This window comes from Cervus canadensis, chromosome 22 (assembly GCF_019320065.1).
Source record: "Cervus canadensis isolate Bull #8, Minnesota chromosome 22, ASM1932006v1, whole genome shotgun sequence".
NCBI classification, from domain to species: Eukaryota; Metazoa; Chordata; class Mammalia; order Artiodactyla; family Cervidae; genus Cervus; species Cervus canadensis.
The window spans coordinates 31,117,258-31,132,694 of record NC_057407.1 but is presented as its reverse complement, the minus strand read 5'-3'; the positions used below and the strand labels follow the sequence as shown (position 1 = coordinate 31,132,694).

Here is a 15,437-nt window from a genome sequence, read left to right as displayed (position 1 = left end):
TTTGATGCTCATGGTCTTTTATTCATGCTTTTTAGTCCTTATTTGTAGATCACAGTGGGTTCCAGAATGAAGCTGAGGTAGGGGAAGGGTGAATCCAGTTTTTCAAACAAATAAGAGAAAGCTTCACATGTCATCAAGGTTAACTTTTCCCAGAGACTTTCAAAATCTAAATTTAAAAAATGTTTTATCTGATAATGAAATATAGCCGATTAATAATGTGATTGTTTCAGGGGCACCGCAGAGTAACTCAGCCATATATATACATGTATCCATTCTCCCCCAAACTCCCCTCCCATACAGAGTTCCATGTTCTATACAGTAGGCCCTTGTTGGTTATCCATTTTAAATATAAAGATTGTTTTCTTTTTAATTAGAAATAAGTGCAACAAAAAGTCTGCTCTAAAAGACCCAGGGTGGTTTTCTATGCTGCCACAATGGTGTGGAGGCAGCTGGTGGCCATGCTGGGGTGAAGACCAGAGTCAGGAGAACAGACTGGCAGGTACTGCCTGGGTGGACGGCTTCATGAAGTTTGCTGCAATCCTGGGGGTGCACTTCAAACTGTGTGAATGAAATGGGAATTTATGAGGAGGGAAGGGTACTCCATTGAGCTTCCTTGGGGGTCAGTGGTAAAGAATCCGCCTGCCAGTGATAAGATGCCGGTTCAATCTTTAGGTAGGGAAGATCTCCTGGAGAAGGGAACGGCTGCCCACTTCAGTATTCTTGCTTGGGAAATCCCATGGACAGAGGAGCCTGGTCGACTACAGTCCATGGGGTCACAGAGTGGGACACGTCTTGGCAGCTAAACAAAAACACGGGTAGTCCATAGGATCCGGGACTCTCAGTGCTGGAGGCCAGACGTCTGAGATCAGGGTGTAGGAAGGCCCACGATCCCTCTGCAGGCTCCACAGAAGAGTCGGTTCTTTTGCCTCGCCCAGCTTCTGCTGACTGTCAGCATTCCTAGACATGTGACTGCATGCATCGCTCCCATCTCTGCCCCTGTGGTCATGTTGCCTCTTGTGTCTATCACATCTCTCTTGACCTTACTCTTAAAAGGACACTAGTTATTGGATTAAGAGCCCATCTGGATAATCTCAGCTGATCTCCTTAGCTCAAGATTCTTAAATTACATCTACAAACACTCTTTTCACCAGGAAGGTAACAATCACAGGTTCCAGAGATTAGGATGTGGATATATCATTTTGGGGGCTACTATTAAGCCCATGATAGTAATTTAAATTGTTTTGTGAGAATTGTGAAACATTGCAAACATCCCATTTCTCATCAGATTTTCACTCTCAAGTTTTCACCTCCATTGATGTTACTTGACTGAACTAATTATTATGTGCATACTTTTAGGCTAAGTTGCTACTATGATGGAGAATTCCCTTGTAGTCCAGTGGTTAGGACTCTGAGCTTTCACTGCAGAAGGCCTGGGTTCCGTCCCTGGTTGGGGAAGTAAGATTCCACAAATCACATGGCAAGGCCAAAAAGAAAAAAAAAAAAATATTACTATGCTGGTTGCCAAATGGTAGTTTTCTAATTCCATCATTCTTTTTACATTTATCAGTTGGCTTCCTATGATAAGCAAAGAGTCGTCTCCTCTCATTTATTCATTTTTTTAGTTATAATAATTTTGACTCACTGATTCCTATTTTATCCAGTGGGTGAGTTCACTGCTATCATTAATTGATACCTAAATTGGTCTAGACTTGGCCAGTGAGACCTTCTTCAAGCTGGCTCCTGCATCCTTTTGACATGTCTCCATCATTCTTGGAGCATTTCTTTATTTTCTGGTACAAAAAGGTATTCCAGGCTCATCTTGCATCTCCCTTTCCCAGCCCTGGAAGTAACCATTTCTCCAAGAAGTCCCAATTCCTTTTGGTGGAGAATGGTACTTAGGAATCTAGTTAAGGCTGCTAGGGTGTTCATGGCCACTGGGATGTCATTGCTGGGCCCTCTTGGCACATAGATACATCCATATATTTATTTATTTCTATATCAATATCTATAAAACTAGGAGTTCACAGCTTCCAATTCCAATCTAATACTGGAGGATTCATTTTAGTTTTCTCCTTTTCCATACACATCACTGTCCAACAGTAAACCTGGTTGCCATTCTCCTCAGTCTATTCTTTTTTTTCTCTGTAGGTTAAGAACTTAATTAAACTACAACAAGGTCAAGGGCAAGAATTGCAAATCCATGTTTTCTGAACTTCAGAGATTTACACCAAGCTACCCTTTTAAATTAATACTGGTTTACTGTCCCAATACATAAGAAATTCACTGACTGCATAGACATTTGTTTGTACACTGAAGCAATGGCAGGACAGATCAAAATAAAATATTCAGGTGCCTACTACGTGCCAAATCCTGAGTGAGATACTCCATGGGCTTTTCCCATGGGCTTATAATAAAATAGCCTCAAAAATGATTTTTGACAAACTCATTCTTCACTCTCAGTATATTAATTTATTCTATCAATCTCCGTGGTACTCAACCGACCAATTACCAGTCCCTGTAACAGGTTCCTTTCTCACTCCCCTTGGGCTCTGACACCCTGCACCAGGCTACTTTCCCCCAGCCTCTAGCAGATACCTACTTTTCTTGGCCACACTTAACTGGTTGGAGATTGATTTATTCCAGAAAAGTGAAAGTGAAAGTTGCTCAGTTGTGTTCGACTCTTTGTGATCCCATGGACTATACAGTCCATGGAATACTCCAGGCCAGAATACTAAAGTGGATAGCCTTTCCCTTCTCCAGGGGATCTTCCCAACCCAGGAATCAAACCCAGGTCCCCCCCATTGCAGGAGGGTTATTCTTTACCAGCTGAGCCACCAGGGAAGTTCAAGAATACTGGAGAAGATAGCGTATCCCTTCTCCAGCGGATCTTCCCAAGCCAGGAATCAAACCAGGGTCTCCTGCATTGCAGGTGGATTCTTTACCTACTGAGCTATCAGGGAAGCCCTTATTCCAGAAGGAAGGGTAAATACTATTAGTATTTATAATAATAATAGTAATTTTAAACTTTTCAAATGTCTGATAAATAGTATTTTCAGCAACTCAAAGACTACAAGTCAAGCAAAAAATCTCTTAAGATGTTCTCCTCCACCCCAATACCCACCACAGCTAGGTGGAGCTTCATGAGTTTCTTGTGAATCTTTTCAGATGTTGATTAGGTGTTTACATGTCTCACCTGTAGTGTTACAGCTGTTCTTCTGCCTTCTGGCCTGGTTGTTCAGTCACTAACTTGTGTCTGACTCATTTGTGACCCCACGGACTGTACTCTGCCAGGCTCCTCCGTCCATGGGGTTTCCCAGGCAAGAATACTGGAGTGGGTTGCCATTTCCTTCTCCAGGGGATCTTCCCGACTCCTGCATTACAGGCGGTGCTTTACGGCTGAGTCACCAGGGACCTTCCAACAATTTATTTTCAACATGAAAGTGTTAGTCGCTCAGTCATGTCCGACTCTTTGCAACGCTGTGGACTGTAGCCCACCAGGCTCCTCTGTCCATGGAATTCTCCAGGCAAGAATACTAGAGTGGGTTGCCCTTTCCTTTTCCAGGGAATCTTCCCGACCCAGGGGCCCAACTCGGGTCTCCTCATTGGCAGGCAGATTCTTTACCATCTGACCCACCTGGGGAGCCCCATTTTTAACACAACTGCCAGGGTTTTTAATAATGATTGGAGCCAAAAAAAAAATTAAAAAAATAATGATTGGAGCCTATCATGCTCCAATCCAACTAGTTACATTCCATTCTGAGTAAAAGCCACAGTCCTTGCCATGGGTCCTAAAAACACAATCTGCCACTTCCATGCCCCAACCACATCTCCTACCATCACCCCTCCCCCCAGCCCTTCTTCAAGTCCTCTGGCCTCATTGACCTTCATGATGTACTCTTTAAGGAAAAAAAAAAAAATTCTATTTTTAAATTTTTTTATTTTTGGCTTTGCTGGGTCTTCACTGTTGCTCGGGCTTTGCCTTAGTTGTGGCGAGCGGGGGCTACTTTCTAGTTGTGGTGTGCAGATTTCTCATTGCAGGGGCTTCTCTTGTTGCAGAGCACAGGCTCTAGGGCACAGGCTTCAGTACCTGCAGCTCGTAGGCCCAGTAGTTGCAGCTCCTGGGCTCGAGAGCACAGGCTCAATAATTGTGATGCTTGGGTTTAGCTGCTCGGCATGTGGGATCTTCCCAGATCAGGGATTGAACTTGTGTCTCCTGCGTTGGCAGGTGATTCTTTACCACTGAGATTCTAGGGAAGCCCATGATGTACTCTTAATCTAAGAGTACACTCCTTACTTAGGAGGGTGCCCAGCTCTTCCTTCTGCCTAGATCCCTCTTCCCTGGGATATCCATGTGGCCCTCTCATCCCCTTAAGTACCATCTACTCAACAAGACCTCCTCAGGCCTTGTCACTAAGAGACATTGCACTTTCCACTCCCGACCACCTCCTCTTGTCCCTTACTCCACTCTATTTCTTTTGCTCCCAGCTCTTTTCATTTCATAACATATCCTGTCATTTCCTTTCAAAATTATGTGTATTGCATTTCTCTGCATCACTGGAACATAAACACCCCAAAGACAGAAAACTCTCGTGTTCACTGGTTTTTCCCAAGGTGCCCTGAAGCCTTGTGCAGCCTCCATACACCATAGGATCTCAATAAATAGTTTGTTGCATAAACATATACTGAAGTAGTTCTTCTTGGCTTAAATTTCTCTTAAAAGATAACATATTCTTCTATAATTTTTTTTTTAGCTTTTTACTCAAAATTTGTCTTGGGGTTTTCCTGGGTTTTTTTTTTAGAGATACTAATTAAAATCTTACTTTGCTTAGTACTTTGAAGTATAGATGGAATATTATTATTTAGCCAGTCTCCATGAATCACATATACAGCTATCCAGTTTTTCTCTATGAAAAACAAGATCTTCCGTAATTCAAATCTCAGCATCCTCCTTTAAAAAACAGAGGTAGTATTCATCTCATAAAAGATGAGGATTACTACTAGGGTAGTACGTGGCAAATCTTTTATTGTGTTTTTATACAATTATTATCAGTTTTGTGTGGCAGCAGCTACCACCACAAGCCTCTACATGACCATTTCTCCAGAAGAGTAACTGATGGATAGGCATGTTTTTAATCAATCCTGCCAGTGGACCTCCTTCAACAGTGCTGTCATCTTCTGAAAGTATGTGACTGACCACGCACTTGTGGACTCAGTAGTTGTCACCACTCTGAGGACTAAACAGAAAACCTCTGTGTTGTTTTTGATTTTCATTTCCAAGATGTATTTGTTAGTTGGAACATTTTTTCCTTTTTCTTTTTTTGCCAAGAGTGTAGTTTCATGTTTTATTCCATCTTAGTGAAGCCCAAAAACTTTCCAGACGACTCCAAATCACATTGATTGGATCTATCTTCTGGGTTGACACAGGTGTTATCGCTTCTGCAATGGCCTATGTGCATGTGGATTTTGTTAATGTCATCACTCCAAAGTGTGGAATAGGAAGGTGGGGAAGGGGTCAGCTTCCATCATCAAAGTCACAGACTTAGAATCTAAAGCTGAGCCCAGGAAATTCTTTGAGTATTTTAGGCCAGTAACTGGTCTGTAGAGTTAGTGGTGAACCACGCACACAGGATCCTTGCCCTCCTGGATCTTACTGTCTAGTGGGACAGAGAAGCATGAAGGAAGTAGACAACTAAGTAAAGGCCCAGGATTTATAGATTGTGGTAAGTTCTAAGAAGGAAATATACAGGATAATATGGTATGAAAGCCATGTAGGGAAGCCATGTGGAGTGAGGTGATCAGAAGTCTCTGAAAAGACGATGTTTGAGTTGAGACTTGAAAAGGAGACTTTGTACATACCTTTAACATAGAAGCATGAAAACTCTTTTAACCAAAATCAGAAGGAAAAATTCATTTTATATTGCAACCCAGGAAACATACACTGTTATATTACATAAAATATGATTACATCAAATCAATAAAACATATGACTTTGTAAAATAATACCTATCTTAATATGCGCTCTGATATTCTATTTTTTTAAAGCTGGCTGTGACTTTTTATATTGTTTGTAGTATGAAACACACAGTTTTGGTACATATTTCTCATATGAAATTGTAATTATTTTTATATTTATCATCTCAGCTAAAGTGTAAACTATGTGTAGGTTGGGGTTGGATCTTATGCATCATGTGTCTCCAAAGTTTACTAGGGCATATAATAAGGCAGTCAATAGATTTATTGAATGAATAAATGAATACAAGGGCCTATAGGACTTTTGATTGTCCTTTTCCAATATTGATCCAAACGTTAATATTTAGCTAAACACAAATCACTTGGGTAAATTGTTGAATCAACTGGATGCCTGTATGGAAATCGATAGAAGTTAACTCTTTCCATACCTAAAACTTAATTCAAAATACATAGTGCATCTTCACATGACTGAGAGAGAAACAGTGTTTCTTGTGTTTCTTCTTAAAAAGGCATTAATCTAACCTCATGAACTAATTGCCTCCCAAAGTTTCCACCCCCTAATACCTTCACATGGGGTTTAGGATTTCAACATATGAGTTTGGAATGGGACATAAGTATTCAGTCCATAACAGTATAAAACTTAAAACTATAAAATTTCTGGTAAAATACACAGGAGAAAATCTTTGCAACTTGGGACAAGCAATTGTTTCTCACAACACAAAACATAAAAAAGAAAAGTTGAGAAATTGAATTTTACCAACATAAAGTCTTTTGTTCTTATAAAGACAAATTGAGAAAATAAAAAGGCATGACACAGGCTAACAGAAAATATTTGGAACATGTGTATCAAAGATTTGTATCCGGAATACATAAAGACTCCCAAAACTGAAGAATAAGACATGAAAAACCAAATTTTTAAAAAATTGGCAAAAGGTTTGAACAGATTTTTTTTTACCAGTGAAAACATCAGAATGTTAAACAAATACATGAAAGGATGCTAAACATCATTGCCTGCATGCGTGCTAAATCACTTCAGTCATATCCAACTCTTTGTGACTCTATGGTCAGTAGGAAAATGCAGCTTAAAATGAGGGACTACCCTGGTGGTCCACTGGTTTTCTAAGACTCTGTACTCCCAATGCACGGGGAATGCTCAGCCCCTAGTCAGGGAACTAAGATCCCACATGCCTCATGGCACAGCCAAAACAAACAATGACAACAAAAAATAAAACCACAATGAGGTACTTATACTCACTAGACTGGCTAAACTTAAAAAGATGGTCCACACAATCCCGGCAAGAAACTTGGAGAAACAGGAACTGCCAGTGAAAATGTTAAGTGGTACAACCAACTTGCAAAACAGTTTAGCAGTTTCTTGAAAAGTTAAACATACATTTACCATGGAACTCAGACATTCTAGTCCTAAATTTTACCCAGCAGAAATGGAAAAATAGGTCCAAAGACATGTTCATGACTTGTTCATGTCTGTAACAGCTTTATTTGTAATACTCAAAAACTAGAGACAAGCAAACCCATCAATAGGAGGATAAAATAAAAAGGAATGAACTAGGGATACATGCAACAATATGGATGAACCTCAGTTGTGCTGAGTGAAAAAGGCCAAGCAAAACAGAGTACATAATGTATGACTCCATTTTGGGCTTCCCAGGTGACGCTAGTGGTAAAGAATCCGCCTGCCAATGCAAGAGCTCAGGAGACATGGGTTCGATCCCTGGGTTGGGAAGATACCCTCGATTAAAAAAAATGGCAACCCACTCCAGTATTCTTGCCTGAAAAATCCCATGAACAGAGGAGCCTAGCAGGCTACAGTCTGTGGGGTCGCAAAGAGTTGGACATGACTGAGCATGCATGATTATTATTATTAGTCACGGTTCCATTTATGCAAAATCCTAGAACCTTATAAATAGCTATCATTTTAAACATTTAATACACCAAAGTTTATATCTGTCCTTTTATTTTTTTCTTCAACTCCGTGTGTTTGCAATCATTTCTTTTTCTTTTGGCCACATTCCCTGATGAGGGATAGAATCTTTGCCCTCCACAGAGAAAGGATGGAGTAATAACCACCACTAGACTGCCAGGAAATTCCTTTTTTTTAACTTTTTTTTTTAACTCTTCTATTTTTTTTTTTTTTTTGCAATTATTTCTAATTTTTCTAATAACAGTCATTTAGATACAAGAGAATTCAACCTCCTAATGTGACATTTAGACTCATTTTTTCACTAGAGCCAAAGCAGATATCCTAAAAAAGGAGGTGCTATTATTTGGATAAGATCTAAATGCTCAGTAAAGAGACAGGACCAGGTAATCCCAGCAGTCTCCTTATAGTCACGGCCTAAGACACACTCATGTGTTGCCTGGTTGCCCCCACGAGTCTATGGGGACCGCGGAGGTGAGGAATGGTGGTAAGGCACTCTTCCCCAACAGTTAATGAGATTGTATCCTCCTTCCTCCACTTCCCACCCCCCCCACCCCAAGTCATTCATTCATACTGGATTGCCGAATCATTTCTGGTATGAAGGCTTTATTTGCTTAATGGCAGTTCTCAATGAGGGAGGGTGGGGTTTGAAGGAAGGATGATGCGTTCTCATCAACCATTGGGCGAGAGTGTTTTACCATCATGCCTCACCTTAGTTATTTTAAAATATACACCAAGAGAACAATTTTCTTGATATTTTGACCCATGTTGACAATACTGTTTTTCAGTTGGACACAGAGACCATGTATTTTTCCACAGATGGGATGATTCTATTGGAATGACATGAAAATTTTATGGCTGGAATCCTAGAAGGATGTATGGTTTTCAATAAAATATTAATGAAAAAAGCATTGTTAGAGTCACACATTTCCCTTGGCATCATTTAAGTCTTTGAATCCAGAGCTATTTCTGGATTTTTCACTCACATGAGCCAATGCATTCCCTCTCCCTCTCTCCCCCTGTACCAATTTGAGTTGTATTTGCTGTCACTTGCAATTTAAAAAGTTTTTAACAATACAGAAATTGGCACTAGGAGTGGGGTTGTTTCTAGGCAGTCAAAATCCCACAAACGTCCACAACAGAGACATAAAAGAGAGATTACGGAAACACAAAGCATTCAAGTAGAAAGGAACTCAAACATCATCTGACCTGACCATGTCATTTTATGGGCAAGTAAATAAATTTCCAAGGAATTAAATATATCAATATACTTTCAGTGAATGAGACTTTAAAGGATGGGTTATTATAACTCGACACCCTGAGCATTTGTAGGAGAGATAGCAATAGTTGTTGAAAACAACACTCAAAATAAATATAGTGTGTTTTATAGCTTTACTGATAGCAACTGGTCCCAGTTCATGGTGCAGCAGAATCACTTATTTTCCTTTAATATTCTTGGAGCACAAGAAATGCATGAGCCATTAAAGTAGGTAATGCAGAGCAGGGAACAAGATCAGCAAAGACTGTACCCTCAAAGAACTTTGTATCTAGTGCAGGAAGACAAAAAATTAATTCAGAGTTTTACGCAAATAAGTATCGTTGCTGTGATAATACATATTGCAAAGAGAAAGTCCAGGATTCTATGAGAGAATATAAGAGAGAGAACTGCCTTTATGTGGGGGATCCAAGGAAACTTCCGCAAAGAAAGGATATTTAAATCGAACCTGAAGGACAGTAGAATTTGCCAGGTGAATTTTTAGGGTAAATGATTCCAAGCATGTGCAAAGCCCCTTGATGGGAAAGAGCTTGGCTTCCTAAAGGAACAAAAAAACAAACATGCATTAGTGAACATTAGTGGAGTGAGAAAGAACTCAAATGCAGCCAGGGAGGTAGGTAGGAGGTAGATATGCAGAGACTTTCTGAGCACTTTGGAAAGGAGCTTGGACGTTATTCTAGGAGCAAAGAGGGAAAATACTGAGAAGCTTTCCACAGGATGCGGGTGGGTTATGGTTTGGAGAGTTCCAGACTGAATTCAGAGCAATAAAAAAAGGCATTAGGACAACAATCCAGGTCAGAGAGAACAGAAATCCAGGAAGTTGCAGTTGGAGTAGAGACAACAATAAAAAAAGAGGAAGTTGACTCAGTGACTATTCTGGAGGTAGAAGCATACACCTTTTTTTGTACTAGTTTAGGTTGTTTGTACTATCACTTGCAATTGGAAGAGACGCACAAAAATCGGTTACCGTGAGTGGGGTGCTTCAGTGAGGACATGATGATTTAGTGATGAGGGAGTTATGAAATCAGGGGGAGGGAAGAAACAAGAGTAACGAGCAGGTTTCTAGGATAAGGCATGGGGGCAGGGGGTAGATGTTGGTGACATTGACAGACTTAGGGAATAATGAAGGTGGGGAAGGATGCGGGACATTATGACATCATGAACAAGGTTAGGAAGGCTACTTGTGAGTTATGTAAGAGCTAAAGGGCGTGATAGGAACCAAACAGAAACACAGTAGCTTTGGGAATGGTAAAAGCACTGATAGTGCAAGTCGCTCAGTCATGTCCAACTCTTTGGGACACCGTGGACTGTAGGCCATGGAATTCTCCAGGCCAGAATACTGGAGTGGGTAGCCTATCCCTTCTCCAGCAGATCTTCTCAACCCAGGAATTGAACCAGGGTCTCCTGCATTGCAGGCGAAGCCAGAGATATTTAAGCTTTTCCACCCATGTTCCTCTAAAAAGACAAGAAAGGCAGAACTTCAGCATGTGGACCCTCTGGTGAGTAAATATCTAACCCCATGGGAGATTAATACATAAAAATGCCATTTTTTTGCAATCTGATATTCTTTTTTTTTTTTTGATCAATCTGATATTCTTTAAAAACCCACCAGCCATTTGTCTACTGGAGGTAAGGGAGCCACAAAGAATTCTTGGAATTTTGAAATTTCGCGCTTCTGTGTTTGTTCCTCTCAACAATCTATGAGGAACCACTCTCCCTGTTCTAGTGAGTGGGAAGTTTGAAGCACCAAGACAGTCAAAAAGTTTGCCTGGGAACTTCCCTGGATGTCCAGTGGTTAGGACTCTGTGCTTTAAATGCAGCGGGCGCGGGTTCAATCCCTGGTTGAGGAACTGGGATCCTGGATGCCGCGTGGCTTGGACAAAACTAAGTTGTCTAGCTCACACACAGTCAAAAAATGACTGAACTAGGATTTAAACTCAATGTTGTCTAAATATAGAGCTTGACTCTCATATCTCACATAATTATTTGATGTGGGGTCCCAGTTATTCCAGAAAACCTTATCATATCCAGATACCTTAGCATTTTTAAATGTTTTAAATATACGGAGGAAACCCAGTAAATGAACAAAATACCTTCTGATTTTTAACAGTCTAAGGATTAGGGGAAGAAAAAAAACTTTATACAGACTCGAAACTCTTGGTATGTTATTTTTTCATTATGTTACTAGCTAATAAGTCAGATTCAGTTTTTGCTAAATAAAATGTAAGAACATGAGAACTAATTTCACATTTGCTGATTTTTCTTCATTGTATTATCAAACACCAAGCACCTTTAAAATCCAAATAACATAACTTCCAGTGTGATATTTTATAAACAAAGAAGATTTTTAATGATTTTTTTAAAAAGGTAAACTACATGCTAAACCAAATTTCTTTAATAGCTGAAAGGACTTAAGTATTACTGTTTAATATTATCTTACAAAAGAAAAGAAACACACTTCCAAAATAACACCAAAGACAAGACTTTTTTTAAAAAAAAGTTTTTAATGAAAAAAAGTAAAACAGGAAATGGCACTTAAAAATGACAAGATAGTAAGTAAATCATATCAGTCCTTTTAATTTGCTGTAATAATTCCTTTTCTTTGGAGTGTTCTGTATTATGCTCATTTTGTCCCAAAGAAAAATCACTAAAAATAGATTTTTCCAACATAAAAAATGCATTCAGGTTCTCCTTGGGAGCAATAAACAATGAGTGTACTTTTGAGTGACAACACAAACACGTAAAACTGATGAAGCAGAAATTGCACCTGATTCTTACATGTTCATGCATATGATGATACAAACACAAGTGCTTTTATCTTGAAGACTCAAGAGAATATTTCCAGTTTTGACCTGTGAAAATTTCTGTACTTGCCAGAGAAATCGCATTAGCTTTATTGGGTTGGCCAAAAAGTTTGTTCATGTGTGGGTTTTTTTTTTTTTTTTTTGGTAACCCAATAAATGCCAGCGCAAGCAACTATGAAATGATTTCACCTCAGGTGTCACTATAAATGATTCTTCAATTCACAGAGCACAATAAATGCTGGATCTTTCTTTAAAAAACATGTGAAGTGTGTGTGTGTGTACATATTGTGTAATTTTAAAAAATTTTTTGGAAAATTCTCACCATAAAGATTTGATTTTAGGATTAGAACTTAGTTCTGCCTGCACAGAGATTCCCCAAGTGCTGTGGCTCTGCCACTGATGCCAAGCATCTTGGTCCCACTGAGAGGCTAACACTGAAGACAGGAAGCGAAAGGCGAAAATGAAAAACAGGAAGATGAAAAAGGAGAGAAATGGAAAGACATAAAAACAATTGCTACCATACTAATAAATGAGGATATAATGATTTGTACTCTTATTACATTAAACGTAATTCTGAATTCAATCATGAAATCATGTTCATGTTGGTTTATCCAACACACGAGATTTATCCTTTTTGTATAAGTATTAAGAAGTACTATGTCTAATCCTAAGTTTGTATGTATGTTGTGCCATCTTCAGGGTGGGCTGGAATGATTACTCCATTATTAGATCACTATTTTGTGACTGTGAATAAGGTTTTGTATGGTTTGCTTGTTTTATAAACACCATAACTGCAATGAAATAAATACAAACCTCTACAAGTCCATATAAATATACATGTCAACAACAAATTCAGGAGAAGTCACAACCATTTGGAGTGGAAGCACTGAATATGGAATAGACATTTCAAATAAATAGTTAAGCTTGGAGCAATATATCCTAAATGCTAAATTGTTGTTTTGGAAGTTGAAAGAAAACTTAGATTTTCTAGCCAATTTTTCAAATATTGGAATTTCTAATGTAAGTCACAATTTTAGAGATTTATATTGGGAAAAGAAAAACTCAGCAAGAAAAATATGGTCAGAATTTCTAGTGATTTGCTATTGAAAGTCTCAAGATCCATGCACACAAAAATATTACATTTTGCTATGAGAAAGTGTTCTTGCATTCTCCAATGGTACTCTGTGGTCATGCATTAAGCAGAATTTTAAAGGAAACCAGGAAAAGACAGGACAAGATAGGAGGATAGAAGAAACCCAGTCTCAAGCTCATACCACAGATGAGCAATGTGCTATATGGGGCAGTGTCACCTTTTGGCAGACTTCAGACCACAAGTTTCAGGATTCCGCTGTATAAAAATCTGTGGTTATCATATTTCAAAGGCGTTAATGTAGTAGTTTTATGGAAATTATCAAAAGCAGGGAAAATACTGCCACATGGGTAACATGCTAACTATAGAAAATAATTAGCACTTTTAGGCAGTGGAGATTGGAAGATCAGTTTTTCTAAATTCTCCACCAAACTCATCTAACATTTTTCAGAATACAGCAAAGGAATTCCAAAGCAGAAAACCACACCAAATTCTAAGGATTCATGGTCTCATAATGAATGCATCATTCTAGAATGTTCTAGAGTCTTATCACTGATCTTTGCTGGAAATCCTATTTTGTATCTTCACACTAGAACTAATAATTGAGAGCTGCGAATAAACCTGGCTCTCATACAGGAAAACACATCGCTGTATTTCAGGTCTTTACAAGCAGATGTTTTTGTGGGGCTTGCCAAGAGAGGAAAGAAACTACTTCAGGTCTATGAGCCACCAACAAATCTGAATGACATCGGTGGGGGTTAGGGCCACACTGAACAAGCAGGAAGAAAACTTGAATGGAAGTCAGGGAATCATCTCACATCCTGACTCTTTCACCAAAACTCCATTTGTGGGTATACAGGATACATTTTCCCCATCCAAAAGACAACCCAGAAATTCTCCCACAGGCTTTAGAAATCAAATAATGAATGATGTCACCTTTAGTGGTAAAATGAGGAAACATAAAATACAACAGCAAAGATAGAGTTTCACATCATAATGGTAATTTCCCTTAACATAAATAACAAACCACAGGCCATCCAACTTGTCAAAAGGAAAGTATGGGTTATTACTCAACCATTTTAGATTTAAATTTGTTACTACTGTACACTGCTGCATACTACTGTTGATTGATCCTGATACAGTCTTTGGTGGTGCTGAGGTTTTTGTATTTTTTTTTCATGGTAAGACTTTCTCTGCTGTTATTAGAACCTATCATTCAGTCGTGTCTGACTCTTTGCGACCCCATGGACTGTAGCCTACCAGGATCCTCCATCCATGGGATTTTCCAGGCAAGCGGACTGGAGTGGGTTGCCATTTCCTTCTCCAAGGGATCTTCCCAACCCAGGGATGAAACCTGGGTCTCCCGCATTGCAGGCAGACGCTTTACCGTCTGAGCCACCAAGGAAGCCCTATGATATCCTACTGCCTTCCAATACATAGCATATCTATCATATTTGCATTACCAAAACAAAACATTTTCCTTTTAAACCTTCAGATAGCTGTCTATCTGTGATGAAAAATAAAAATTTTTGTTCCTCAAAATTTCTCTGTAAAACAGGATGTGTCTTATACATATCTGTGTGTCTTATAGAACAGTAATGATATCGGATATGTTTCCTTGTATTACAATGTCCTTATTTGCCCAGTGGAGATGATGCAGGTCCCTACCAAGTTCACTAGGCTGTTACAAACATCAAGGAGATCAATTATGCACACATTTGTAGAGATAAATAAAGCATTATGCAAAATGCCCTTATGCTAATAGCAGCTACTAGGGATTAAGTTAGATCCCTTTGGGTAAAGAATATAGAACTTCCTGTACTGTAGCTAGGTGATAAGACCTGCCTGGTTCCTTGGCTCACAGCCGAATAACCCTAGAGAAGGAAAAAAAAAACCAACTGAGATCTTTCTAAGGCTGGTAGGAAGATGAATTTCCTTGCCAAGAGAATCCACTGAACTGTTTATTTGTACATATTACATTCCAACTTGGCTTTTAATTTCCACCAATTGCCCAAGAGTTTAGAGAGACATGGCCACACCCACCAAAGTAAGAGATAAAATGCTTTTGTCCAAAAACAAAAAATACAAAAAAAAAAAAAAAAAAAAAACTTCAGTGTCAAAAAAAAAAAAATGCTTTTGTCTCCAGGTAACCACAAAATCACATCTCTGCTAAATAGACTGCTTAGGTTTCACACCACTACTGAATTTCTCCTTTCAGAAGCTGAATAGACATGTCTTATGATTGGGAAAAAGAGGCCTGGATAGGATCACGGACTCAATGGACAGGAGTTTGAGCAAACTCCGGGAGATAGTGAAGGGCAGGGAAGCCTGGCGTGCGCAGAGTTGGACATGGTTTGG

At 39.2% G+C, this 15,437-nt stretch overlaps 1 long non-coding RNA gene across 1 annotated transcript; it reads right to left on the bottom strand.

Moving 5' to 3' along the window:
* LOC122424762 lies at window positions 1-3,340 on the bottom strand. Its single transcript, XR_006264525.1, has 2 exons — window positions 3,194-3,340; window positions 1-558 (listed from the first exon to the last, which is right to left on the bottom strand). It is a non-coding gene; the product is annotated as an uncharacterized LOC122424762 (long non-coding RNA).
* Window positions 3,341-15,437: the final 12,097 nt, after the last annotated feature.